At 39.3% G+C, this 27,421-nt stretch overlaps 1 protein-coding gene across 11 annotated transcripts in view; it reads left to right on the top strand.

The window, feature by feature from the left end:
* The window catches only part of FOXP1 (forkhead box P1), a 629,894-nt gene that overhangs the window by 274,315 nt on the left and 328,158 nt on the right, over positions 1–27,421 (top strand). For 9 of the 11 annotated variants that reach the window (XM_055110136.2, XM_034956872.3, XM_034956873.3 and 6 more), the window contains one exon: positions 9,466–9,526. The gene's annotated coding sequence lies outside the window, so the exon portion shown is untranslated. Of the gene's footprint in view, positions 1–657; positions 3,474–9,465; positions 9,527–27,421 lie in introns of those variants that run through there. The other 2 variants (XM_055110135.2, XM_034956870.3) reach the window with 1 other exon arrangement.

Below are 27,421 nucleotides of genomic sequence, written 5' to 3'. Positions count from 1 at the left end.
TGTGAAGTCAACAGTGTGTTCATAAAAATATTTTTTAAATGTTAAGTATGTTAGTAAATAGTTGAGAGAATCAGCTTTTCTTTTTTCTTAGCGCAGTGATTTCGACCATATTTTATATTAATTCAGGGAAAGAATTTTTGCAAAATTATGAATGTGCAATTGGTGATGGATGAATGGATCGAGATGGATAGATGAGTAGACAGATACATGGAACAGATACATTGGTATTCCAGTAGGGATGAGGCCTATCTGATTAGAGATTTAACTTTTTCCATTACTTACAGCAAACCCTCAGGTTGTGGTTAACCTCTTGTGTTTTATCAGCAAGCGTAACTTGGTAGTAAGTTGAGTGAGAGTGGGTTAGGGTAGGTTGGTGAGTTTTCGTTGACATTTGTTAGAATTGCTGTTACACCACCATTGAAATTTATATTTATTCCCTACTAAAAGGAAATTCTATTTTGCAGTCACCAGTGGCAAGGGATATTTAAGATGTTCTAATGCATGTAAGGGGTGATATTTTATCACCAAATGCTTTTAATAAAGAGTTGCTTTGGAGCTGTCCCCCCCTCACCCACACACACACACACACACACACACACACACACACACACATTGTGGTAGAATGCTTCAGAATAATTTAATGTCCTTTTTACAGTTCCAGTTTATTTATTTTTTTCCTTTGCTCAAATCAGAGAAGAGCAAATATGTAGGATCCTTGGGCGACAGTTTATTCTCCTGCTGTGCACAGATTTCCAGTTTTAGTTGGAACCTGCAGTCCCTGATGAGAAAACAGGAAACTTACAGTCCTAACCTTATTGAAATCTCTGCCGGGTTTAGTCACAAGTCTGAGGCGACTCCTTCCAATAATGAAGCCATTGTACGCATCATATCTGATCAGTTCTTGAAATGTTTTAGTAGGTCTATCTTACAACATTATAAGAAGATAATCAGCAGCCTTAGAAGGTCCCCATCTGGACTGTAGAGTTCTTTTACTGAAAGATGTTTTGCCTTTTTGAGATAGCTCTCGCGTTTCATCATCTGTTCCGCCGAGATGAAGTGCATATGAAAAGTCAGTGACTCTGAATCCATCTGTTGTTATTATTTTCCACTGATAATTGGCTTGAACAATGAAATGTCTGTGTCTGCAGCCTTTGAAACTGTACACCCTGTTTATTTTCTGGAGGTCTCACTGCAACTACGCCCCCCCATCTTTCCCCCTGCATTTTCTCTCAAGCTTACAGCGAGTGGCGCTTGTGTGAGGATGACATCTTTGACTCTGTGCATCAGTATGTGTCACTCAGCATCTAAAGCTTGCATACGGATTTTTGTCACAATCCCTGTGTCTGTGCCGTTCGCTCCCGAATCCGGCGCTCTTTCAGCAAGGAGCTTAGCTGGGCCACAATGCATGGATCCCTTACCTGGATTGTCGTCTTTATTTCACCGTCCTCATTAAAATATTAATTTAGGGTACAGTATCTAATACCTATGGAATTAGATACTACCTATAATTGTATAATATATTCAGTTGCATCCAGGTTTGCATGATACAGAGCATTAATATTGGATTCCACTAACATCACTTCCATTAGCTAACTCAACCAGTATAAGATATAGATGAGCTGGGAAGCATAACTACCCTCAAAACTGCCAAAACAGTCATTAGAAGCTCCATGGGGATGGACAGAGGCTTTCTCACAGTGATATACTGATTAAATTTTGTTTTGTGGTTTATTTGCAGCAAGGTTAGATCACTATTGTCTATGGACCTGGGTTATCTAACACCTTATTTGGAAGGTCATTTCAAGGCAAAAGGGTGGACAAAATCAGCGTCTCTTCAGTTTCTGTGGGCACCCCGCTTAGAGAACCTGTGTTTTATTCTCTGGGTCTTTGGGTATCTTTTTATTTTGTTTGCCTTTTCTCCATGTTATGCCATAATAATGTTTGAAATGAGTTTTGGGTTTGTTGATTTGTTTGTGAAAATATTTTAAAACTTTTCAGTGATCTTCACCTTTTACAGTAGAATGATTTGGCCAGAAAACAGTTTTGTGTTAATAAATTAAAATTGCTTTTGAAATAGAAAGCTACCCTATTTCCCTTGGCTAGGATAATCACAGCATTCTCGAAGGCTGTGAAGGATCTGTGACCTATCCTTTTTAGTCCAAATACAGTAATAATATGGACACATCCTATAGCACAGCCCTGCTGGATTTGGCCCCAGAGTTCTGTATGGCATTAGTAAGTAGTAGACGAACATAATCTTATTTATGTTTCAATCAAAATCATTTAATACTGCAAAAGTTATTAAAAAATAATTAAGTTACTAAGAGCAACATGTAGCTGGAACATAGAATAAGAGGTCAGTGTGAGTTGATTCCATAAGCTGAGAAAAGTCAGTAGTGAATTCCTAACACTGGCATGTTTTTCCTCTTGCTTAAATTCCTGGGTTGTAAGGACAAATTATGTTGAGGTATGGCATATTTTCTGCCGAAATGGAGAAAATTGTTGACTGTAATTATGTTATTTAATTGAAATTATAAGTGGTTGAGGCCACTCAGTTAAAAGCATCTTTTCTAATATGGGGGTAATGTTTTTAAATGAGTGGTCATGGATTGGTGACATTTGAAAGGCAGGCATTTGGGATATATTTTTGGAAAACTCGAATTATTTTCCTTAAATGATTAGTGAACTAGAGAATATAGTTAAGTAGCATTTTTTTTGGCTTATTCTCTTTAATTAGATATGCTTGAATGTATTATGTGTGAGTATATATGCACATATATATGTGTGTATATGTTTATATATTTTTATGTACACTTTATATGCATATATCAAACAGATCTTTGTAGGTACAGAGTCACAAGTATCAACTTACAATGTGACAAAGCAGAGAAACGAGATGTATATCTGACAATTGTGACTAAACAAACCGATTGTTTAAAACTCGTAGAATGTTAAAGATTGAAATGCAACCCATAGTAGAACTCCAGGGATGGGTATACTACAAGTTCTTTTTGGAGTAGCTGGAGATACAACAATAGCACTCCCCCCCGCCCCACGAGTGAGTTCTTAATTACTAATGAATACAATTCATTTTAATTGTTATTACAGCAACATAACATTTAACTATCTCCTGTTTAGTGGTGTCCCCTGGAATAGGCAGTGTCTCCTGTCAGAGTGAGGACAGGTAGAAGGCACAGCGGGCGTCTGATTGAGCCAGTTATTCATTTGCTGAGTGTTTGTGTTTATGCAAAGGGGCCTCTTCCTGCATATTTAATCTAGAGTAAGGCAGTGGCTTTTGTTGTGTTTAGCCCACATACCTTCAGTCCTTCCTCACACTGCCGCCAGCCTGGGAGCCCTGAGAGCCAGCAGGCTTCCAAGCGCCTGTAGTTTCTCCCTTACAAACTCTCAACTTTCTTCCGTTGTGTGAAAATTGCCTCTCCCGCCCCAAAGCTTTGCCTCCTCACCATGAACGGGTAAGTGTGTGCGAAGCCAAGGCTGACACTTTTGTTTCATTTTACTAATGTTGAGAGGGTACTTTGCTGCCCTTCTGAGCGCCTCCTGAAAGCAGTCCTGGTTCCCGGGCCGTCGTCAGCTTCTGGCTGCATTGAAATAGACAAGTACAGGTGCCTCTTAGGAAATGTGGCTGAATTTTGGACTCGCAGAGAAAGGCTCGTGAGGACTAGGGGGAATTAAAAAGAAAAGAGAGAGAGAGAGCAGCTTTATTATTCTTTGTCCTAACAAATCCTGTTTTGTAACTATCCTGCAGATAATGCTGCCATTGTTTGCTAAAAGCCTTCAAACAGTGTCTAAGACTGAACTGTAAGAAAACAGAAACTCTGCCGCTGTATTGTCTATACCCGGGCCAGGGTCCTCCCCGAAGGTCTGTGCCGGAATAGGAAAGGTTTTCTTCTGTGGAAATCGAATCGTCTCTTCATTGATATTAATAGCACACTAGAGATGTTGGCCATGATGCTCAGAGAGGCGGTCGGGAGGGAAGGAAATCTGATCTTGCTGGGGGGAAAATGACAGCCTCTTGGCCCCACGGTGGAGGAGACATCATCCAGGCTCAGTGTGCATAATGGCATCCTGGCTTAACTGTTTGCTCTAGGAATTTTAATCTTGAGCTGTTTGTTTTACTATCTGGGGTCTTGCTATTTTTTGTTCCTGTACTGTCTTTAGAAAGCACCATATTCAGGGGCTAATCCAGTCTTTTTTTAAAGTGAATTTTTAAAAACAGACTCAGAGAAATTCATGTAGTGTACACTTAGATCATTCTGGGGTATGATGGGGGTATTCTGCTTTCTTTTTGAGGGTAGAGTGTTATTTCAAAAATAAGTTGCCACAATTAACAAGGGTGAACCATTCAAGGAAGATATGTCCTGTGTGAAGATATTTCAGGGTGTGGGAATTATGTCCAGGCTCTAAAAGAAGGAGTTTTCATGACCAGTTAACTGTTGCCTCTGTTTGAGTAACTCTTTTCAACAGAAGAGTGTGCTGTTCCCCCGCAGGTTGGAAACTGTGAGAATTTAAATAAAATTTCATCAACCTTATTAAAATATGTAGGGACTTGTGTCTTCTTGGGTACAAATCAGTCTAGAGACTTAGAAGCATTTATTAACAGTGAGGCTGCTGAAGGTTTTTAATAACAAAATTACAAATACTCTATCTAATTGTAAGTATATGACTTTTATACTTGGTTTTTAAGGGGAAAAATACTTTTTTTTGAGGCAAAGTAACTCCGTCAGAGCACCTTCTGTGATTAGTGCTATTGTATTCTTAAATTTTGATTGATAGAGATAATAGTTTTCACTTAAAAATACAGACAGGTACTTTAACTTTCCATGACAATAGCTATTTGCATTTCTTTTATCTTTTTGTTTAACATTTGTGGGGGTTGGGATGGATTTGATTATTAACTCTTATTGCACACTAAAGGTGAATCTAAAACAAAGGCTTTGTTAGAGCTTCAAAGGGAAAACAGCAAATATTGTTTTTAGGTTTCAACATTTAAAGGCTGTTAAAGGATACCTATAAAATATTTTCACATGACCACGGCCAGGGTTTTCCTTTTCTGTAAGGTAGGAGAGAGTCATTTTTCCAAATGAGATGGGCCGATGTGGAGTGAGTGGGGGGCTGCCAGCCTGAAGTAATTTCATGGGCAAGCATCGACTGGGGTTTACTGCACCACGTGGCTTAATGTATAATATTTTAGGTTTTTGCCCTACTAGAATGGACTCCAAAGTTAGGTACTATGATCTGATGAGGGCCCCAGAGGATGAGGAGAAAGGAAGTAAAATGTTACTTGCAGGGATAGGAGAGAGATTTGAAGAATGGTGGATTCAAAGTCGCACATTTCTTTGATAGAGACAAGTAAAAGAAGTGTAGTGTTTGTGAAGCTGCAAGCCTGGGTAGCGTCCAAGTTTGCCTCTGGTCTCAGAGACCCCGGCTGCACAGCAGCTTCTTCCTTCCTTTTCTTTCTTGTTTCCTTGCTTTATTCTTTTCCTTTCTTTTTCCCCTCTGTTTTTCTCTATTTTTTCCTTTCTCCCCTTTTTCCGTTTTTATTTTCTTCTTTTCTTTCCTCATTCCCCACCTTCCCCACTTTTTTTTCTTTTCTTTTTTGAAATCTTACTCAGTATTTGAAGCCTTAAGGGCATAGAACAAACTTTGAGATGGATTTTGGAGTAGATTTTCTTCACTATAGAAAATAAAGTGACCCTTGTCTTATATTTTTCAATAGTCAAATATATGTTGATGTCCTTATATTTTCTAAGAAGTCATTGAAAAACAAGATATTAAAGCCCACAGAAGATAAGATTCCCTATTTAAAGAGGCAGCAAACTCTTGGAAATTGGCCTATTTGGACCAGTTTTTGCAAATGAGTACAGGCCATTTGATTGGAGGATTTGGGGGTATGGGAAGTTTGAACCATGTTCCTTCCTCAGTTTCCTAGTAAGAAAGTGTCCTCTAGCCATAGACCTACTGAACTGCCCCCCATCACCACCCAGGGGCTTGCTTTGCTCATCTTTGCATCTTTATTAAGACTGGTACACAATAGGTTCTCAGCCAGTATTGGGTAGGCTGAAGATTGAGATGAACTATGTTGGGCATACTTCAGAGTTGCTTTTGCACAATTATATAAAATGAAATATAATGCAGAAATCTTAATGCAGATAATTTATTTTAGCTGTCAAGAAAGGGAAGGGGGAAATACTATAAATGGGGAAAAAAAGAGCTGATACTCTTCATTTTCAGTTTTGTGAAATGAGATTGCACCTCCACATTTACCTGCAACTCAGTTCCAAGTAGGACATACTAGTGGACACCGTGTATTATATGTCACACAGATTAAATTAAGGGCAAAATATATCCATAGAAAGTATGATATTGAAACACTACAATAATCTGAGGGTTCTTTAGAATAACAGTCCTAATTAGGGAGGAGGGGTGGTTGGGGAGGTAGAGAAAGAGGAACGTACATTTAGTGTCTCACCCTAGAGTTCGCAGTAGAAATTTGGTGTCCTGGACATGGTTTTTGTGGTCACTGTGTAGCTTCAGGTAAATGATACTGTTGCAATCAATAGTGAAGAGGCCGCGGAACAATTCTGGTGTTCACAGGATCTTAACTGTTACAGAGAATGACATAAAGGAAAATAAGTAATTTCTGTTTACCGTATCCTTGGCTCACTTTTAAAACCTAAAACCAGTAGGAAACTTAAAAAAGAAAGAGAAAAAGAAAAAAAAAACGCAATTCGTATGGAGACAGCATTTTTTAAAAGAAGACAAGTGGGCTGGAGGGGAATGTATTTCTTTTATCTTTATCTTTTTTTTTTTTTTTTACATAAAAGCTTTGCATAATCATTTAATTTTAGTTTTGGTGCTTGTGCTGCCAGTAAGCATACAGGTAAATAGTTGATCTATTTGATAAGTAAAAGTGATTTAAAGAAAATAGCAAATATAGTATTGGAAAGGGAAGTTTTATGCTTTGGAAAAAATGAAATGCATATTTTTCTGCTAGTTGTTGGTTTCCAATTCTTCTAAGCTAGTAATGAGGCAGACTCGGGCCCCAGTACTAGCCCTAATTTTCTTGTCTATTATATTGACACATTTCATTTACTTTAGCATGATGGCAAACAGCTGTTGAACTATTAATCTTTTCTCAGCAAAACTAGAAAAATGACTTTTAGATTACTTTGTTAATGTTATACCTTCTCTAAAAATGAAAATCAACAGAAGTAAATTAATGAGTGGCCAATCATGCATGTGCACCAAAATTTATGGAACTTCAAAATGGAGAAAGATAGAGATTATATCCCACTGCCAATTTTTTATGTATAAGTGAAAATTAAATGTCAGTTTCGTATTGTTTTAGTATTTATAAATTGGACGGTCAGTTGTATAATTTTGTTGTAATTCTTTCCCCAGTATCCCTAGGGGAAAAAAATGATACTTGTTAAATCTGAGGCTGAATCAGCTTCTATTTTTGTTCTGTGTTCACTTACACACTATACTGTGTGGATAGGTGAGTAGAAAAACAGGTCTAGTGTTTACCTGAAAGTGTTCCGCAGGTTCAAATGCAGCACTGGAGATAACTTTATTCGAAGTAGGCATTTTCAGCAGTTTTTTAAAAAAATTAAATTTTAACGAGGTCCAGTTGTTTGCCAGGCCTATATGATAGCAAATCTCATCTGCATTGCAAAGTCTAATACTATAGGTCTGACTGCCAAACATGCAAAAATAGACACAGCTCAATAGATAAACATATAAATTAGTTTACAGTGCATGTATTGGAGAACATCTCAAGTAAAAAGGAGAGAGGAAAAGGCGTTCTTGCTTTGAATTGAGTAGGATCTGCCAAAGTTCACTTGCTTTACATTTAAGATTTGATGAGTGGTAGATGTAGAAATTTCTGTGTGCGCTTTGTATCTACTGAGCTCTGATTTGTGTAGAGTGGGGCTCTGCAGATCTTAGCTCTACCTTGAGGACCTGACCATCTTTGCTCTGTTTTTCTTTCTTATCATCGCTTGCCCTGAAATAGACTTCTCACCACTGGAGAAACCAATCTTGGGGACATACATCAGCAGTAAAGCACACGATTTTCATTTTCAATTTGAATTGTTTTGTGTAAAAACAAAAAGGTTTTGGTCAGGCTGCAAAATAGTAATTTTAAGTCCCAGAGCTAGGGTTTTCCCCCACCCAAATGGTGAAAATTTATGGTGAAAACCTCCAATTTCCTCTTACAGTAAACATGAAAATTATGATTTCACTCAGAGCCTGCATCTTTTTCCAATCTTAATGGCAAGAATCTGCATACACTTGCTTGTGGAAATGTCATAAATTGGCCTCAGATCAATTCCTCAAAGATAGTACACACCAAAGTGCCACTTTCAAATTTTTAGCCCTCGTGAAATAAGATTTTACTCTTCTCAATGATGTTTGCCTTTCCACATTCAGGGCTGACAGCAGAGGGATAAGCAGGGATATATTCCTATAAAATTAAACCACTTTATTACATGCTATTCTGAAGAGTGAGCAAAAAGATATTAACATTTTAGTAAAATGATGATAAGATTTCGCCACCTTAAAAATTATATGAGCATTTGGTCAATGGATATGGAATGAATCCTGTACCCTCTTAGTAACTTGATCTAAATTAATAAACAAATGTTTTTCTTTTCACTCGTGCCATATGTTGATCCCAGTTACATGGGCAGAAAGAGGCAGCTTGTAATGTTTCTTAAAGGATTAAACACTGTTTTGCATACGGGAGTATGCAGATGCAGGAGTAGGATGTGGGGTAAAATGTGTTCCATGGTTTCTTTGTGTTTTAGGAAGCTTGATTTCAATTGTTTGTTTCATGTGACATGAACCCTTTTTAATTTAACTTAGTAGCTCCGGTAGATACATGGTAAGAGAAAAACATTCTGTGAACAGCTTTCACCAGCAATTAACTCCCTGCCCCTCCCCAAAGTGAAAATGGTGCTGCTTTCATTCATTTTGAAAGGTCCGAAGTGGCAGAAAGCATCTTGTCTACAAGACCTAACTCTCTTCCAAAAGGGGAAAAAAATAAGTCTCTGCTTTAATGAAATAAGAGATGTTGTGGATATTAACCAAACAGAGACACGTTCAAGTGGCAGTCTGGTTTCCAAAAACAGAGGCCTATGAGTCACATATTATTCCACATGAAAATGAATTGATAGACAACAAGATGAGAAAAAGTTGATACACAACATTTGAAATGTTTCACCTTGACTTTTCCCCACCAAGTCGATTTTGTTGTCTTGAAGAGCTCAAAGGCATATGGTCCAGATAAGTAGAGATTCTTGGGACTTGTTTTTATTAACCCTGAAAGTCATTTGCCATTAAATAGAATTGAGTTCTTTTGTTGTTTTCCTTGTGTCTGTCCTTGGCAGAGGTGGTTGCTACTTCTCTTGACATTCAGATTTTGATATTCTCTTTTGTTTTCAGGGTAAGACGTGACCTTTTGAGGTGACTATAACTGAAGATTGCCTTACAGAAGCCAAAAAAGGTAAATGCAAATGTGATTAGTGAAGTTATATCCAGGGCCGTGTCTTTTGCCTTCCAGGCATTTTAATTCAGTTGCTTTTTGGTCTGTATTTGTCAAATAAATATGTATTTATTTGCGTGTAAGGACATATGTGGTGTATTTTTAGAGGTCCTAAGAAAAATGGTTGCCCTTAAGAAATGGTCTACAGGTTCACATTTCCCCCCCAAATATTATCAAACTCTTCTCTGTTTGTTGAAGCTGAACTTATTTTTATTTTTTAAATTTATTTTTTTCTTGTTGACTTGGTAGGTTTAAAGTTAGAAAGGAATATTCACATCACAAAAGTGGTGATTCATAAAATTAACTTGCTGCAAACAAGAGTAACGCATGTCAGTATTGTGTGCTGAAGTGGTGTCATCCAATTGATGTTCATCTGGCGGCTTTATAATCACCTTCTTTCAGAAATTAACAGTCAGGCACCATAGCAACACGCCACATTGATGTAACTGCTGAGCAGTGTGGGGCATATCCCTGTAATGCCAGCACTAGGCTGCCTTGTTCTCTTGACCTTGCTTGAAAATCAAATGAGTACTTGATTTTAAAATTAGAAGTTTTCAGAGAGACTAATGTAGCTTAATGAATTAAAGCCAAATTTAATTTTCTCAAATTCGCTTTTGGGAGGGGGAATGAAAAAGTACTCGGGTTAAAATGGTTATGGATGCTACATATTCACTTGATTTCAAAAGTACCTCTCTGATAAAGGCAATGATCATCTTACGGAAGATGATCCTGCCGGTCGTTTTAACATCTGATATTTCTCAAGCAGTAGCATCTTTGTTTCATTTAGAATTTTTGGCCTTTAATAGTTCCATTTGATTTAGTAGATTTGTGTCTGTCTAAAAACAGGTTACCTGCCAGCATGGTTGAACAAAGCCTTTGCTCAGATTTTACTAAAGTTTATATATTTGTCAGATATAGACTTATTATTGAGTTGAACAGAGTTTTTTGTGAAACTTTTCATAATGTGAAGAATCTTTGATCAGTTTTTGATAAATCTCACCTGGGGCTTGGGGGGTTCTAGAATGCATATATATAAAGGATATGGATTTGTTTTTGTAGTTGCATTCTGGCACATTTAATTTGGTCTAGAAAAATCAGACTTGCATCATTTCACCATCTATATTGTTTAAATGAAACCTTTGCAGGATCTACCTAATTGTATTTCAGAGAGGACAAACATACGTTTCAGATGTTTTGGCATGGAAGGAATTGATTCCCAACCAGTAATTGGGATTATCAGGCCACAGCAAGACACTTCCCTTTGCTGAGGCTCAATTTTCTTTTTCTTTTTCTTTTTTCTTTTTTTTTTTCTTTTTGAGACAGAGTCTCGCTCTGTTGCCCAGGCTGGAGTGCAGTGGCGGGATCTCGGCTCACTGCAACCTCTGCCTCCCGGGTTCAAGTGATTCTCCTGCCCCACCCTCCCGAGTAGCTGGGATTACAGGCAGTCGCCATCATACCCAGCTAATTTTTGTGTTTTTAGTAGAGACGGGGTTTCACCATGTTGGTCAGGCTGGTCTCAAACTCCTGACCTCGTGATCCGCCCACCTCGGCCTCCCAAAGCGTTGGGATTACAGGCGTGAGTCACGGCTCCCGGCCTCAGTTTTCTAATCTTTAAAAGGAAGACATTAATCTATGTCAAGGGTCTGCAAACTTTTTCTGTCAAGGGCCACATAGTAAATATTTTCTACTGGTGGGGGCATTCAGCCTCTGTGGCAGCTACTCAGCAAGGTGGTAATTTGCTGTCTCCTGGTCTCTATAATCTCACAGAGTGATCTCAATCCAAGATGCTCCTCATGCAAAGTGGTGCCACATGTTTAACTCATCTCCTACTGTTAGCAGAGGTTTCTGGCAAAGCTAAAAATTATGATTAAACAGGCCAGGTATGGTGGCTCATGTCTGTAATCCCTGCACTTTGGGAGGCTGAGGCGAGTGGATCACCTGAGGTCAGGAGTTCGAGACCAACCTGGTGAAACATGGTGAAACCCCGTCTCTACTAAAAACACAAAAATTAGCTGGGTGTGGTGGCGGGCACCTGTAATCCCAGCTACTCGGGAGGCTGAGGCAGGAGAATCACTTAAACCCGGGAGGCAGAGGTTGCAGTGAACTGAGATCGCACCACTGTTGTGCAGGCTGGGAGACAGAAGGAGACTCTGTCTGAAAAAAAAAAAAAAAAAAAAATTAAACGAAGCTGAAAAAGTGGTAGAAAAGATGAAAAGTTTAGCTTGAGAGTTGCCTTATCCATACAGCTCCAAATATAACCTTCACTGATGGGTTTTCATTTGTTGTTTTGTTTTTTTTTTGTAATCACCTGTAAGCATGAATTATTTTTCTTCTGATTCAATATCTTTATAATGTCCATTCTTTCACCTGTTACCTGAAAATGGAAATACAGTCCCCACCCCACCCCAAATTCTGTAATATTATTGAAAGTTAAAAATATCATAGGTCAAGGGAAAAATTGGAAAGAAATGTTTCTAGAAATTTGTCATTGGCATTGCCTGAGAAAAATAGTCTATATTACAAAAAAATGCTTTCTTCATAATCACTATCAAGTGCATGATCTATGGGATTATTTAATATCGTGCAAATAAGGCCCCCCTTGTAAAATTACTTGATCATAAAAGTATTTTATATGCTCAGTCTCTATAGTTGTTCTCTACTTTCAGCTTTTTTTGTTGTCTTTGTTTTTGTTCTATATACATTGTCTTAGTCTGTTTGGTGTTGCTATAAAGGAATACCTGAGGCTGGGTAATTTATAAAGAAAAGAATTTTATTTGGCTCATAATTCTGCAGACTGTACAAGAAACATGCGCCAGTACCTACTTCTAGTGAGGACCTTAAGAAGCTTCCAGTCATGGCAAAAGGGGGTTTGGAACAGGCATGTCACACGACAAGAGAAAAAGGAAGCTTGGAGGGAAGGGGAGCCAGGCTCTTTTTAACAACCAGATTTGTCATGAACTAATAGAGCAAGAACTCAGTCATTACTCTGGGGAGGACACTAGCCATTCGTGAGAGATCAGCCCCCATGATCCAAACACCTTCTATTGGCCCCTCCTCTGACATTGGGGATCAGATTTCAAGATGAGATTTGGAGGGGACAGATTTCCAAAGTATATCATACATCATCTTCAGTATTCCTATTCCAAGTGAACATTTCATTACTTAACACTTTTTTTTTTCTTTTACAGTATCCATTCCATCTGTGTTTTGATGCTAATATCAAATTTTGGGGAGAAATAAGTTAGGGTATATAGACTTAAGTAATAAATGTAATTTTTACCTTTGAACAAGGTGAAAGATCTTTCAAAGACTAATTTGTATATGTCTTGATCTCTTATCTAGAAAGAAATAAAAGGTTTGTTGGAAATATACAATTTAAAAAGATGTTTCAAGTGAATGTAGTGGTTAGCGTTTCTTCCTGATGAATAAGCCTTAAATGGGGAGAAGACCTTGCCGTCCAGCAATGGACAAAAAAATCAGCATCATCTTTCACACTGCAAGAAGCATGTAGACTTCAGATGCCAGGAGCTTCTCAGTAAATACCACGCCTCAAATTTGAAACCTGGGAATTATTAACAGTCAGTATAGATGCACAGAAATATGCCTACAAAGGTACTATGGGAATAACTGATTATATACATAAAAGTCGCCAGGCAAATTCAGAAAACCAGATGAAGCCATTTTGAAAATTTGGATTCTATGGTCTGAAGAGTCATAAATAACAGTCATCATACTCGGTAGTGATATAACAATTTTCTTCCAACTAGATCTGAGTGCTTTACAAAATGGGTCTGGTTGCTGGCATTCCTAAGAGGTAGCTGGCAATTCTTATAATCCCCACTTTACAGACTGGAAAAACGGTCCCGTTGATGATAAATAGTTTACCCAAGGTCATCCAGAATGTCAAGATGGAAACTAAAGAGGGATGCACTGGTCACAATTATACAGATGTCATTCTATTATGGTTGCCTTGGTTTGGTGATCTAATAAAGGTTTCTGTGGCGTTTTTCCCTGCCTCCCCTCACCATTGACAATTTACCCACATGCATTTGCTTAAAATTCAAATCCAATTTGTAAAATTCATCATCTTATATTCAATTCTGAATGGCATTGAGAGTTGAAGATAATCATCAAGGCCATATAGATTACAATTAAAATGGTTAGTTTTAAACATTAGGCATCTCCAAGCTTCACATTTTGTGTATTGGTTCAGTTTTTTTTTAAAGTCAGGTTATTTGAGAGAAAATTAAAAAACAATCAAAAGGAAGTTTAATCATTGCAATTTTCCCCCCACCCTATCCCTAATTTAAGGTGTTTTATGTTAGATGAAGGAACTATAAATGCATCCTTGTAGATAACATTCATTGTGTCTTACCTATTATAAATTATTTCTTGGTGAACAATAAAGCTAAAATGCTATTCAGTTATTTGAAATATAAGTTCCTTTAAAAAGTGTATATGTGAGTGATTTGATCATTTACCTAATGACACAGCAATTCTGAGCTAAACCCATTCAAAACTACCTTTTTATAGTGTTTAGCATTTGAATTATGTGACCGTTAATTAAGGAAGTTGTTATGAAGACACTGTAAGCAGTCGTTACTGAGTTACCAGATGACCGCATTGGCTGGAATGTGATCAGTCAATTCAGTTAAGCATTGAAATGCTCCCTGATCCCCCGTACACACATACAGTACACTCATGCCTGGGTTGTAACCGTCAGGGTAAAGACTAGGCTGGTGTAACAAAGAGACCCCAGCGTAAAATGGCTTAAATAAAATAGAAGTCTACTTCTCTCGTGAAACAACCAGACCAGTGTAGCTTGTCTGGGCAGATCTTTCCGTCTGTGCTCTCCTCCCTTGGGGCTTTGTCTTTATCATAGGGTTGAAGCTATGTTGTTGCCGCACTATGGAGATGTCCAAAGCAAGCAATTTTCTTTTAATCAAAAGAGTTAAACATTGTATACATCCCACTCATTGCCACTTAACTGGTAAGATTGTGGTCATAAGGCCCAGCAAACTTTGAGGGCTGCTGGGAAATGTCTCTACCTAGGTGGCCAGGAGCCTGGGGAGAATTGACAAACAGATTTAAGGGGACAAGTAGAATACAAGTACTTCATTGATTCAGTTGCTCCAATCTAGTAATTTCATTCATTCATTCATACATACAGATGTATGTACGTACATACATATATTAATTCTTACTGCAGATGTTTATTGGTGGGTGTGTGCTAGGTGCTGAGATTATAGCACCGTGTAAGAAGGACATGGTCTCTGTCCTCACAGAGTTGATAGTCTAGAGGGGCAGGCATACATGAATGACGATGATGATGGTGGGTGTTAGGAAGGGCAATTGTTGGTTGATTTGAGAAGTGTTCTAAAACAGGGAGTCCAGGGTGTCGGGAATTATGTGTTTTAGCATCGTATGGAAGTTATGTGAGATTAACTTGATTTCCTTATATGCTGTTGTGAATGTTATCAGGCATGTTAATTTTTTGTTAACAGAATTACTGAGATATAACTCACATACAATACAATTCACCCTTTTAAGGTGTACTGACTTTTCAATAGGTCTTAATGTGTTCAGAGTTGCAACCATCTAGTTCAGTTTTAGAATATTTCATCGCTTAAGAAAAAACCCTAGTAACTATTAGCACTTACACTGCGTTCTGCCCTCCCCCCATCCCCTGATAACAACAAATATACATTCTGTTTGTATAGATTTACTTAGTCTGGATGTTTCATAGAAATGGAATCCCACATCCTTTTGTGACTGGATTCTTTCACTTAGCAAAATGTTTTCAAGGTTCATCTAGGCATTTAAAATTTTTAACTGTCTTAAAACCTCATGAGTTCTTATTTTTAAATCTAAGAGAATGGTTGCTTGAAATATTCTTACAAGGGACAGAACTGGGGAAAAATTACTGTTTTTTATGCTGTGTGTATTTCCATAGACTGACATGGCCTCTCAACAGTTAAACGTCAGAATTTAAATGTTTGCATTTTAAGTTAGCTGTTTTTAAACATTGTTAGCCATAATGCTAAACTAAGTTACTCTGTAAACAAGAGCTGTCTCTCTTGAATGTTAGTTTCAAAGAAAAAAAATTTCTTAAATATTGATTTCCAGAGAAATATGCTCAATAGAGTTCGTTTTCAAGCAGAAGTCACTTGTTGAAATGTACATGAAGGCATATTTAGTAGTAAAGACAATATTTGCAGCAATTATCAAATAACCATATTTTGCACAGTGAACAATCAAAAATACAAAACCAAATAGCAAATGGTTTTATCTGTCTTTTTTTTTTTTTTAAGAAATGGGGTCTGGCTGTGTTGCCCAGGCAGGATTACAGTGGCTGTTCATAGGTGTGATCAGAGCTTACTGCAGCCCCGAACTCCTGGGCTTGAGGGATCTTCCTGCCTCGGCCTCCTGAATAGCTTGGACTATAGGCTCACACCACTGAACTACTGTATCCATATATTTTTTAAATGATGTTTTTGCTGTCCTATCTGCCAAAGGCACAAATATTCCAACTGCTCACCTTGAGCATTTTAGGAACACAAACCTCATGTTAGGTGGCAACTTAACGACGTACCACAGATGTAGGAAATAGAGCCTTTCCTTGGCAATTCAAAAGCCCCTGAAAGAAATCTGAAGCTTAACTGTACAAAAACAAAATATTATAAAAGGTAGCACATCTGTGTTAACCTTGTGGGCATACCCCCTCAGTATCTAGTAACACCAAGGACCTCAAAGAGACAAATAGTGTACTGATGACAGAAGCCTTATTTTATGAGCCCATTTAAAAGTCGAAGCTGTAGTGACAGTTACTAAGCAGTGCTGAGTTTGGATTTGAAGTTTGTGGTATCTTTTAAAAAGACTATTGGTGAATGGGACTTTGTGAATTTGAAATGAAGATGAATCGTTTCAGTTTGTTCCTCTCTGCCACTGATCTGGACTTTGCATGGGGTCGGGAAGAAAAAGGAAAAACATGAAGTCTTTCTGCCCTTGTCAAATTCACTCTTTTTAAAGGGTGAAAATCATGCAGATCTTCCCTGAATTTTGTATATTAGCATATATGTGGTATGTAATTAAAGGTAATTAGATGTTTTGTTAATTATCTGAGAGTGTGACCAGTTATTTAAAATTACCTTTTAGGCCGGGCATGGTGGCTCACACCTGTAATCCCAGCACTTTGGGAGGCCAAGGCAGGTGGATCACTTGAGGTTGGGAGTTTGAGACCAGCCTGGTCAACATGGCGAAACCTGGTATCTGCTAAAAATGCAAAAATTAGCTGGGCATGGTGGTGCACACCTGTAGTCCCAGCTACCTGGGAAGCTGAGGTGAGAGAATTGCTTGAACTTGGGAGGCAGAGGTTACAGTGATCTGAGATCATGCCACTGCTCTACATCCTGGGCAACAGAGGGGAGACACCATCTCAAAAAATAAATAAATCAAAAGTAAAATAAAATTACTTTTTAATTAAGAGAAACCTCCCATTGTTGGATGGACTGTGATTATTGCAGTCTATGGCTTGCCATGGTAGTTTACATGCTCACTCTTTCCTCCAGTCTTTTTTTCTGGAGGTTGGTCTGTTTCCCTTTCAAAAGGTCCTCAGTGGTCTCTGGAGGCCAGAGGAAATATCCTAAAATACACTCATTACAAATTCCATACTTTAAAGTTTATTTAGACCAGTCATTTTCAAAGTGGCCGTTGGAACCAGTTTGTGGGTTAAGGATTTTAGTGTAGTGGCTTGTACCCAAGACTTTTAAAAAATGGAATCAGCGGCCAGGCACAGTCGCTCAGGCCTGTAATCCCAGCACTTTGGGAGGCCGAGGCAGGCAGATCATGAGGTCAAGAGATCAAAATCATCCTGGCCAACATGGTGAGCAAGTCAGCCAGTATGGCCGAAGCATTGTCCTTAAGGGAAGAGTACAGGTTGAGTATCTGTTATCTGAAATGCTTGGGACCAGAAATATTTCTGATTTGGGATTTTTCAGATTTTATAATATATGCATTACCAGCTAAGCATCCTTAACCCCAAAATCCCAAATCTGAAATGCTCCTGTGAGCATTTCCTTTGAGTGTTGTATCTGTGCTCAAAAAGTTTTGGATTTTGGAGCACTTTTGATTGCAGAATATTGGATTAAGGCTACTCAAGTTGTAGTAAGAGACAACGTAACAGTGTAACAGGGCCAGACTGAGTAGGGCATTAGGGCTTTTTATATTCTTATTGGGGAGCTATTGAGGGGCTTTGAGGTAGAGCAAGATCTCATTCATGCTTTTTAAATGGATCGCTCTGGGAGCTGTTTTGAAAATAGACTTTGGGTGGATGAGGTCATAGGCAGGGAGACCTGTTAGGAGGCCACTAGAATAATCCCAGTGAGATATGGTGATGGCCAGGATCACAATGGCAGGGGAGGTGGTGAGAAGTTGTTGAATTTGGAATTTATTTAAACGTTGAGCCAAAGGATTTCCTAGTGAAATTGATGGGGAGTTGCATCACAGAAGACTCTTTTTTTTTTTTTTTTTTTTTTTTTTTGAGACGGAGTCTCGCTCTGTCGCCCAGGCTGGAGTGCAGTGGCGCGATCTCGGCTCACTGCAAGCTCCGCCTCCCGGGTTCACGCCATTCTCCTGCCTCAGCCTCCCGAGTAGCTGGGACTACAGGCGCCCGCTACCACGCCCGGCTAATTTTTTGTATTTTTAGTAGAGACGGGGTTTCACCGTGTTAGCCAGGATGGTCTCGATCTCCTGACCTCGTGATCCGCCCGCCTCGGCCTCCCAAAGTGCTGGGATTACAGGCGTGAGCCACCGCGCCCGGCCAGAAGACTCTTAAGATTTTTGTCTTGAATGATGGGATATAATCAATAGGATTCACTGATGGATTGCTTATGGGCAGAAACAGAGGAGTCAGAAGACAAATGCTTTCTGTTCTAAGGAACTGATAGAAGGTGGTGCTCCCATTACTAAAATACAGCAAGACAGTGGGTGGGGCAGTTTTGGAGGTAGGGGAGGTAAGCAAGGGAGACCAGGAATGTAGCTGTAGATATGGGAGGTTTGAGCTATGCACCCAGACTAAGATGCCAAGTGGGCATTTGGATATGTAGTCCTGGAAATGTCCTAGCTTGGTCTATAAATTCAGGATTTATAAGCATGTAAGTGATACCTAAAGGCATAAACTTGACTGAACTCACCAAGGAAGCAGTGGTATAGATGAAGAAAAGAAGAGCTCCAAGATCTGGGTTCTGACTCTGGGAGGCTGAGGTGGGAGGATCTCTTGAGACCAGGAGTTTGAGATCAACCTGGGCAACATAGTGAGACTCTTATCTCTACATTAAAAAAAAAAATTAGCTGGGCATGGTGGCGTGTGCCTGTAGTCCCAGCTACACTTGGGAGGCTGAGACAGAAGGATTGCTCAAGCCCAGGAGTTTGGGGCCACAGTGAGCCACAGTTGCATCACAATACTCTAGCCTGAGGGACAGAGTGAGACTCTGTCTCAAAAAAGTAAAATAAAAATAAAAAGCTAACACCATTAAAAGTTTTAGTCATAGAATATTGAGAACAGGAAAGATCAGAGATGGGATGAAAACTCTGAGATTGTGAACTAGAAGGTCATCAAGGAAAGTGTTTAAAGTAGGAAAGAAAGCTGAGCATGGGGGCTCACACCTGTAGTTCCAGCTACTCAGGAGGCTGAGGCAGGAGGATTGCTTTAGTCCAGGAGTTTGAGGCTATAGTGTGCTATGATCCTGCCTGTGAATAACCACTTCACTCCAGCCTGGGTGACAGACTATAGTGACTGTCTCTAGATAAAAAACAAAATTAGGCTGGGCACAGTGGCTCATGACTGTAATACCAGCACTTTGGGAGGCCGAGGCAGGCGGATCATGAGGTCAGGAGTTCAAGATCAGCCTGGCCAACATGGGGAAACCCTGTCTCTACTAAACATACAAAAACTAGCTGGGCATGGTGGCTCATTCCTGTAATCTCAGCTACTCAGGAGGCTGAGGCAGTAGAATTGCTTGAACTGGGACCCGGGAGGCGGAGGTTGCAATGAACCAAGATCGCACCACTGCACTCCAGCCTGGGCTACAGAGAGAGACTCCATCTCAATAAATAAATAAATAAATAAATAAATAAGTAAGAAGAGAGTTGTCAGCCATATCAGATTCTGCCAAGTGGTCAAAAAAGATGATGACAAAGAACTGACCATTGGATTTGTCAATATGGAAGTCATTGATGACCTTAGTAAGAGTTAGTTGTGTTTGAATCTCACTCCTATCATATTTACTGGCTTTATATAACTAGCAGTCTGCTGGCTGGCTGAACTTAACATGGTTTGTATTATTTTTCCAGGAATAGTAATTGTTCAGCATTCTTGTTTGTTACAGTTACCACATTTTCCCCCACCCCTTGCACTCAGTTTTGTGAAGTTTGGGTCACAGTACAACCTGTGAGCAGTGAAAAAGGAATCCTGGGCATTTTGTCCCTCTTGACCCATTCTCTAATCCGATGGTTTGGAGATTTGCAGTTTAAATAAAAGGCATAGAGAAAAGTGGGATGTGTTTATAGCCCTAACTTAGAATATGTCGATTGTAATCATCTGAAGTATATCACAGATTGGTGTGGTTAACATAGTCTCTAGATTAGTAAAATACTAGTTTGAGCCTGAGCCACGTCTGTCTATCACCTTTACGTTTTACTAATATAGGTAGTCTTTGATGGGTTCATCTGCCTTTCAGATTACCTAAGAGCATCACAGATTCTAGCTTTTTCAAAACTTGTGAAACACAGTTGAACATTTTCAAGATTTCTTGGCCAGTCGCAAATCCTCAAGCATCCAGGAAATGGTAGGTTAATTACAAAAACACACATTATCTCTATATGGATGCTAAATACTGTTAAGATGGTGTTGGATGAAGGAAGGACAGTTTCTCTTTGTGGATAATTTTAAATGCACTTACGAAACAAAAAATACAGGAAGCGGCCTTGCGTAGTGGCTCACACCTGTAATCCCAGCACTTTGGGAGGCCGAGGTGGGCAGATCACCTGAGCTCAGGAGTTCGAGACCAGCCTGACCAACATGGAGAAACCCCGTCTCTACTAAAAATACAAAATTAGCTGGGCGTGGTGGCGCATGCCTGTAATCCCAGCTACTCAGGAGGCTGAGGCAGGAGAATCGCTTGAACCCGGGAGGCAGAGGTTGCAGTGAGCCAAGATTGTGCCATTGCACTCCAGCCTGGGCAACAGGAGCAAAACTCTGTCTCAAAATATATATATATGAAGAAGAAGTAGTGAGAAAAATTTCATTGGTAACCTTATTTAAACAGTTCAACATTGTAACTAAATCCTACTGTTATTATTTTTATTTTATTTTTATTTTTTGGGATGAAGTCTCGTTCTGTCACCCAGGCTGGAATGCAGTGGCACGACCTCAGCTCACTGCAACCTCCACCTCCCAGGTTCAAGTGATTCTCCTGCCTCAACCTCGTGAGTAGCTGGGATTACAGATTCCCACCACCAAGCCCAGCTAATTTTCGTATTTTTAGTAGAGACAGGGTTTCGCCATGTTTGTCAGGCTGGTCTCAAACTGCTGATCTCAAGTGATCTGCCCCTCTCAGCCTCCCAAAGAGCTGCGATTACAGGCGTGAGCCACAGTGCTTGGCCCTATTACTATTATTATTATTATTTTGAGACAGGGTCTCGCTCTTTCGCCCAGGCTGGAGTGCAGTGGTGCAGTCTCGGCTGACTGCATTCTCTTGCCTCCCAGGCTCAGGTGATCCTCTCACCTCAGCCTCAATGAGTAGCTGGTACCACAGGCACATGCCACCACGCCTGGCTGATTTTTGTATTTTTTTAGAGACAGGGTTTCGCCATTTTGCCCAGGCTGGTCTTAAACTCCTGGGATGAGGGGATCCACCCACCTCGGCCTCCCAAAGTTCCGAAGTTCACACCAGCCAGCCACCTTGCCTGGCTATTTCTTATATATGGCATATTTAAAAACATTTGTCTATATATACTTTTACTGTATGTACTCTTTTTGTTTCCTGCTTTTATCATTAAACGATCTTAAGTGTTTTCCCAAGTTATTACTTAATATATCTAGATCTTATTTTTAAAGCTACGTTCATTACTACCACTGTTGTGTTTTCTATACCTGCAACTGGTGGGTCTTTAGATTCCTTCCAGTTATTTGTGATTGTAACTACGTCTGTGTTGGACATCTCGAGATAACTCAGTCTCTTGAATGAGTATCATAAAAGATGTTGTGATTTTAGATAATCACCTAGTTTCTCCCTCTACTTTTAAATAATATTCAAATGAATTCCAGGCACATAAAATCATTGCTTGGCTCTGAGTACATGTGTTTTCTGTGATAGCATGAGGTAGAGTTTGTATCAACTTTGATGACAACATTTCTAGACATTAAGTTGCTAGGCAGTTTTTTGTTTTGTTTTTTTTTTTTTCTGATTTGAATTCTCCCTTGATATTTTCCCACTTCCCCAACTTGATTTGCAGCTTGTTAGATAAGGAACTTTGTATCTTTCAAAGGAGAGCCATTTATACTTTCATTGTTTAATTTATCCCAAATATCAGTCATTCTCTTGTCCCAGCACATGCCACTAATTTAAATTTGTTTATAGTTGCAAATTTTGCTTTGGTTGGGTTTCATTCAGATTAACTCTGTAAAATTGAAAAAGTTACAGCTTTTAGAGTATGAAATTTAAGTTCTCTTCTTTGCTATACCTCAGTGATATAGTTACTAATTGATTAAGCAATAAGTAGTTACTGAGTTTCTATGAGGCTCCCTGTGTTTAAAATTGAGCTGTGTGCTGGCGGGTGGGGCGGGGGTGGCGGGGGACACTCTACATGGTGGTAGATATCCCATCTAATTCTAAAATCCCCAAATGGCCAATCAATGAAGTACAGTCATGTGCCACACAAGGATGTTTTGGTCAACGATGGTTTGCATATATGACTGTGGTCCCATAAAATTATAATGGAGCATACCTGATACATAGCACTTGGTATTGTCATTGCAGATAAAGTAGGAGAAGTGACTGACAATAGGTAACAGTGCTGGGACATTTGGTTTTCCATATGAAAATATATAAGTAAAAATATACATACTATCTGGGTTTAAGTACAGTCTTATGTTGGCAGAGTAGCAAAATCGCCTAACAACACATTTCTCAGAACCTATCCCTATTGTGAAGTGATGCATGACTTTATTCTTAGGTTTATAGATTCAGAGAGGACCAAGGAATGTCAGACTTCTGTAGCCCATTCCTTATATTTACTGAAGATGAAACTGTGATCCAGAAAAGGAAATGACAGACCCCAGGCCACTGTGTAATTGTAGATTTCTGTGCTGGTAGTGACTCCCAGCCTCTTCCACTACATCAGTTCCTTCCTTTTGTGATATAATACCAAAGATAAGTGGAAATATTAAAATTTGACTGTTAAAAAGTTGACTGTTGAAAAAATGGACCAACTGAAAACCAAGGTGTATTATTTTTATGTACATGACCCTTTCTCTGATTTAATTTCTAATATTCTCTTCTCTAAGCTATATTAAGGGAATTTACACGTGTTTCAAAATATTAAATAGGAAAAGCATCATCTGAAAATATTTATCTCAGAAAGTGCCCACTTTTCACCCTTCTTCTCTTTACTCTCTTCCTTTTTCTTCCTCGTTCCCTCTCCCTCTGTGTCTCTCCTCCCTCTAAAGCCTGATTTTTTAAAAAACAAGGCTGTTTGATGAAGATATGTATAAAGTTAGAATTATCCTGCTGGTTGACAACTACTGTGCATTTTTTGAATAGTTGAGTTTTGTGTAGCATGAGAATTTAGTTGACTACACTATCCTTATGCGATTGATTCATACAAATGACTGCCTCCTATGTGACGTGTTTTGCCAAGGGCTGGGGTATATAAGAGGATAATGATGTGTGTTTCTTACTATTTTTGAGGCATAAGCTAATTGATTCGAACTGCCTGTTTTCTGAGGTCTTGTTCTACCTGGCTTTGGAATGGGGTTAAGTTTCTTTATTTCCTTCTGTGGGATAAAATACCTACCAATGCAAAATTGTCATCAGGAAGGGTCATATAATTTCATTAACTAAGTTCTCATTATAATATTCTATGTATGTTATATACATAGAATAGAAAGTTCTTATGAACTTATTTTTTTCTGATTATAAATATAAAACCATCTCATTATGGGGAATTTGCAATTATAGAAAAGTAGACAAATGCAAAAATAAAAGTAATTTAGACTCCTGACCCTGAAAATAACATATATTTCCTTCTATTCTTTTTTTAATGGAATGTACATATAGTTAACAAAATTGTGGCCATACAGTATATAGTATTTGTGTATCCATTTTTTTTTTTAATTTAGTGTTTCATGATGAGCATTTTCCTGTGTCATGAAGTGTTCTTAAAGACATCTGGAATGGTTGTATACCACATCATCCTTTCGGATACAATAAAATTTAAAGAACTATTCTTCAATGTTGGGTATTGACACCATGTCCAGTTTTCCTATAATACGTTGCAATTGGCATATTTGTGCACAAATATTTGTCTTTTCTTTTTTTGAAACAGGGTCTCCTCCATTACCCAGGCTGGATTGTAGTGATGATTATAGCTCACTACAGCCTTGATCTCTCAGGCTCAAGTGATCCTTCCACATCAGCTCCCGAGTAGCTTAGACTTCAGTTGCACACACCACGTCCAGCTAATTTTTATATTTTTTGTAGAGACAGGTTTTTGCCATGTTGCCCAGGCTGGTCTCGAACTCTTGGGCTCAAGTGATCTGCCCGTCTTGGCTTCCCAAAGTGCTGGGATTACAGGCGTGAACCACTGTGCCTGGCATATTTGTCTATTGATTTGCTTTTCTTTAGATGTATTCTAGAGGGGGGAAAATCAGTAGAAGAACAGTTATGTAATTCTTACAAATTCTCCATGTGTCTTGCCATCTTGCTTTTTCTCATCCTATCAGTACTGGATGAGAATGTTTATTTCACTGAACTTTGCCAAAGAGTTTCAACATTTTTTTGTTATCATTTAAATCATAGGAGAAAAAGGTGTATCTTATTTTTAAAAATTTTTATTTAATTCTTTGATTACAAATGAAGTCCCAGAAGTTGTATTTGTTTCTTTAGGCTGTTCTTAATTGTTCATTGGAACAGCCAGGGTTTGAAGGAGTGGGGATACTGGGAAAGCCAGGGTGATGAGAAAATAGGAAAGGGGTCTTGTCATTGGGAGGCCACTATACCAGTGGCCCTTGTACCAGGACTAATATGGTACTTTGAAGCTTTAAATTCATTTCTTTATTCACCAGATAGTTATTGAGTGCTTACTTGTTCTGGACAAGTAAGCCTTCAATAATTTTAGGCATCCAGGAAACATCAGTGAACAAACAAACATAAAAAAACCAAAAGGCTCTTTTGCAAATTGGGTGGATCAATCTCAGTGTTGTATAGGGAGGAGAAACAACAAATCACTGAGCAATGCACTTAGCACAGTAAGAGTAAGCAGTTGCTGCTATTCTTACAACTTCTGCTATTGCTCTGTTATCCTCAGCAGCTAAAATAAAAAAGTGTTGTCATCCAGATCCCTTCAGGAGTCTCCCTGTCACATGGAGGACACACTGTCATGTAGGTCCTGTCCTCTCCAGCCCAAGAAGCTTCTCCCCATTTCTCTTTCAGCTCCTTACTCAATGAGCCAGCATCCTCTGGCCCCATCGTTCCAGAAGCTTTGCAGTAGTGTCCATTTAAGCACTAAGACCCTTGGAACAGGCCTATGGACTTGAGGGAGCACCTGCCGTTTGTATCAGTTTAGAAGGGTGCTGTTGGGGGGGTGGGGGTGGGGCTCCGGACTGCACTGGGGGCACTGGGAATTACAGCCCCTCTCTGGGTGTTTGCTCTGTGAGTCTGTAAACCCAAGCAGCTCATTCTTATTCATTCCTGAATGAAGGAATTAGAAAGGAAGGGAAATTGAAAGGAAAGTGCACTTCCTCTCCCTCTCTCAGCCCTTTCTGGGATTTCCCTGCACTCAGCACCAGTGGAAGGCAGATGGGTACCCATGGCCTGGACCATGCTCTGCTTTTTCTCTGTTCTTCCCATTCCTGAGAGTGCACTTAGAAACTGGACTGTTGTTGTGTACTTGTCTGATTCCTGCTACCACCCTTTCAAAACAGGACCAATTTTGTAATGGGAAATTGACTATCTCAGGTGCTGACATGGTGAAGGTATAGCTTGTTGTTTGGCACTAGCATGTCTCCAGGCAGGAATGGACTTGGAGTATGCCTTGGCTGAGTTTGGTTGCCAGTTCTTGGGCATGGCCTGAATACTTTCAGTTAATTGTCCCCATCTGTGAAACGGGTAGAATGAAAGGACCTGCCTTATAGGAATGCTGTGAAGATGATACAAAGAATAGCATAGGTTGGGAGTTCAGGTTTCCATCTTGGGTTGGGGGCCTGGTCTTGCTACTTGTTAGCTTTCTGATCTTGAGGAAGTAACCAGATTTCTTGAAGCCTTTTTTTTCCTGCAAAAATAGATACTAAACTAGTACCTCCCCTGTGAAGCAGTTGAGGATTAACTAAATTCTTTTCAGGTAAAAAGTGCTTAGAGCAATGTTTTATACACAGCAAATGCTCAGTAAATGTTGGCTCCACAACACCAGTAATTTTTATGATTACCACAGTACATGGAATGTAGTAAGTTCTCAAGGAAGTTAATAATCTTTATTATTAATTAAAAATTCAAGATATGGAAAATATTTTTAAATATCTTTAATAAATATATATATATTAAGGAGAGCCTAATAGGAATAGAAATGAAACAGGCATCCTGGTACTGTCTTTTGGCCCAAAATAGAAAAAATTAAGATCCTAAGTAGAAAGAAATGATTTTTGAATTTTTATGGATAACATTGTATTTGAACTCATCTCTCTCTTCTGCTCATTTCTTACGTGCCACCAGAGAGTAAGGTGTGGTACCACTTAGAGGGATCTTATGGGCTTATCTTCACTTAGCTTTGTTACAGCTTAGATTTTTTTTTTTCACTCTGTCACCGAGGCTGGAGTGCAGTGGCACAATCTCAGCTCACTGCACCCTCCGCCTCCTGGGTTCAAGCGAGTCTTCCCCTCTCAGCCTCCTGAGTAGCTGGGATTACAGGTGCCCACCACCACACTTGGTTAATTTTTTTTTTTTTTTTTTTTTTGTATTTTTAGTAGAGACAGAGGTTTGCCATGTTGGCCAGGCCGGTCCTGAACTCCTGAACTCAAGTGACCTGCCTTGGCCTCCCAAAGTGTTGAGATTACAGGCATAAGCCACTGTGCCCAGCCTCAGCTTAGATTTGAGGGATAATAATGTAAAAGGCCAAGCCATTGCCATCCAGATGTTCCTGAGTTCAGAAGGAGAGACCTGGGCTCACGAGCTTTTCAGAACTTAAACCATGGACTGAAGTACTGTGAATAGGTTTTCCAGGGCTGTTTGTGAGGTTCACTGGCTCTAACATGATGTTATTTTAGAACTTACACGTAGAGACTGCATTAAAAGAGCATTAGGCTCTTGACAGGCCTGAGAGCACTTTGCATTGAGCAATGTGGGCAGAAACCATGTCGGTCAGGTATTCACCATGTCCTAGGCTAGATGGGAGGATGTGTGTGTTCTACAGGGCAGGGAGCCAGAATCCCTGTCTGTTTGGAAGAACATGAAGAGGGTGCTTTCTCACCACTCACATGTGTTTTGAGATAGCAGAGGGTTGGCTGTTTGTGGGTACAGTTGGCAGGAATGACCTTGACCCCATTATTATCTGAAGGAGAAAGAGAGAATGAGTGTGTGCACGTGC

Source organism: Pan paniscus, chromosome 2 (genome assembly GCF_029289425.2).
Source record: "Pan paniscus chromosome 2, NHGRI_mPanPan1-v2.0_pri, whole genome shotgun sequence".
Classification (NCBI taxonomy): domain Eukaryota; kingdom Metazoa; phylum Chordata; class Mammalia; order Primates; family Hominidae; genus Pan; species Pan paniscus.
The sequence above is the reverse complement of the archived record's forward strand: the minus strand, read 5'-3'. Positions and strand labels throughout refer to the sequence as shown.